This window comes from Oncorhynchus keta, unplaced genomic scaffold, assembly GCF_023373465.1.
Source record: "Oncorhynchus keta strain PuntledgeMale-10-30-2019 unplaced genomic scaffold, Oket_V2 Un_contig_24129_pilon_pilon, whole genome shotgun sequence".
Taxonomy (NCBI): Eukaryota; Metazoa; Chordata; class Actinopteri; order Salmoniformes; family Salmonidae; genus Oncorhynchus; species Oncorhynchus keta.
This window is the reverse complement of record NW_026283735.1, coordinates 2,449-5,000: the sequence shown is the minus strand read 5'-3', so window position 1 is coordinate 5,000 and position 2,552 is coordinate 2,449. Positions and strand designations below refer to the sequence as shown.

At 42.4% G+C, this 2,552-nt stretch overlaps 1 long non-coding RNA gene across 1 annotated transcript; it reads left to right on the top strand.

Moving 5' to 3' along the window:
* The first annotated feature begins 254 nt into the window (after window positions 1–254).
* Window positions 255–793, top strand: LOC127921953 (uncharacterized). Its single transcript, XR_008110077.1, has 3 exons — window positions 255–361; window positions 401–640; window positions 743–793. It is a non-coding gene; the product is annotated as an uncharacterized LOC127921953 (long non-coding RNA).
* The last annotated feature ends 1,759 nt before the right edge of the window (window positions 794–2,552 follow it).

The window sequence follows — 2,552 nt, the reverse complement described above, 5'->3', positions numbered from 1 at the left end:
GGGGAGAAGTCTGTCCATAATAAAGCACTGCTCTGCCTTAACAACACTATCAACAAGGCAGGTCCTAGTTTCTACCTTAACAACACTATCAACAAGGCAGGTCCTAGTCTCTACCTTAACAACACTATCAACAAGGCAGGTCCTACAGGCCCTAGTTTCTACCTTAACAACACTATCAACAAGGCAGGTCCTAGTTTCTACCTTAACAACACTATCAACAAGGCAGGTCCTAGTTTCTACCTTAACAACACTATCAACAAGGCAGGTCCAACAGGCCCTAGTTTCTACCTTAACAACACTATCAACAAGGCAGGTCCTACAGGCCCTAGTTTCTACCTTAACAACACTATCAACAAGGCAGGTCCTAGTCTCTACCTTAACAACACTATCAACAAGGCAGGTCCTACAGGCCCTAGTTTCTACCTTAACAACACTATCAACAAGGCAGGTCCTACAGGCCCTAGTTTCTACCTTAACAACACTATCAACAAGGCAGGTCCTACAGGCCCTAGTTTCTACCTTAACAACACTATCAACAAGGCAGGTCCTACAGGCCCTAGTTTCTACCTTAACAACACTATCAACAAGGCAGGTCCTACAGGCCCTAGTTTCTACCTTAACAACACTATCAACAAGGCAGGTCTTACAGGCCCTAGTTTCTACCTTCTTAACAACACTATCAACAAGGCAGGTCTTACAGGCCCTAGTTTCTACCTTCTTAACAACACTATCAACAAGGCAGGTCCTACAGGCCCTAGTTTCTACCTTAACAACACTATCAACAAGGCAGGTCCTACAGGCCCTGGTTTCTACCTTCTGTAGCTGCTGCTTTGGCAGGAACTAATGGGGATCCATATTAAACCCCCAGGAAGAGTAGCTGCTGCCTTGGCAGGAACTAATGGGGATCCATAATAAACCCCAGGAAGAGTAGCTGCTACCTTGACAGGAACTAATTGGGGATCCATAATAAACCCCAGGAAGAGTAGCTGCTACCTTGGCAGGAACTAATAATGTTTACATATCTTACATTACTCATCACATGTATATACTGTATTTTATACCATCTACTGCACCTTGCCTATGCCGCTCGGCCATCGCTCATCCATATACTTATGTGCACATATTCTTATTCACCCCTTTAGTTAGATTTGTGTGTATAAGGTAGTAGTTGTGGAATTGTTAGTTTACTTGTTAGATATTACTGCACTGTTGGAACTAGAAGCACAAGCATTTCGCTACACTCGCATTAACATCTGCTAACCAGGTGTATGTGACCATAACATGTGATTTGATTGGCCTTTCGCAAGATCTAATGGGGATCCGAAAATAGATGCAAATACAGACAGACTGACTCTGATCATATTAAAACCCCCAAGGTTCCCCAGTAAATACAGACAGACTGACTCTGATCATATTAAAACCCCCAAGGTTCCCCAGTAAATACAGACAGACTGACTCTGATCATATTAAAACCCCCAAGGTTCCCCAGTAAATACAGACAGACTGACTCTGATCATATTAAAACCCCCAAGGTTCCCCAGTAAATACAGACAGACTGACTCTGATCATATTAAAACCCCAAGGTTCCCCAGTAAATACAGACAGACTGACTCTGATCATATTAAACCCCCAAGGTTCCCAGTAAATACAGACAGACTGACTCTGATCATATTAAAACCCCTGGTTTCCCAGTAAATACAGACAGACTGACTCTGATCATATTAAAACCCCAAGGTTCCCAGTAAATACAGACAGACTGACTCTGATCATATTAAAACCCCCAAGGTTCCCAGTAAATACAGACAGACTGACTCTGATCATATTAAACCCCCAAGGTTCCCAGTAAATACAGACAGACTGACTCTGATCATATTAAACCCCCAAGGTTCCCAGTAAATACAGACAGACTGACTCTGATCATATTAAAACCCCCAAGGTTCCCAGTAAATACAGACAGACTGACTCTGATCATATTAAAACCCCAAGGTTCCCAGTAAATACAGACAGACTGACTCTGATCATATTAAAACCCCAAGGTTCCCCAGTAAATACAGACAGACTGACTCTGATCATATTAAAACCCCCAAGGTTCCCAGTAAATACAGACAGACTGACTCTGATCATATTAAAACCCCCAAGGTTCCCCAGTAAATACAGACAGACTGACTCTGATCATATTAAAACCCCAAGGTTCCCAGTAAATACAGACAGACTGACTCTGATCATATTAAAACCCCCAAGGTTCCCCAGTAAATACAGATAGACTGACTCTGATCATATTAAAACCCCAAAGGTTCCCCCAGTAAATACAGACAGACTGACTCTGATCATATTAAAACCCCCAAGGTTCCCCAGTAAATACAGACAGACTGACTCTGATCATATTAAAACCCCCAAAGTTCCCTAGTAAATACAGACAGACTGACTCTGATCATATTAAACCCCCAAGGTTCCCCAGTAAATACAGACAGACTGACTCTGATCATATTAAAACCCCTCTAAGGTTCCCAAAGTAAATACAGACAGACTGACTCTGATCATATTAAAACCCC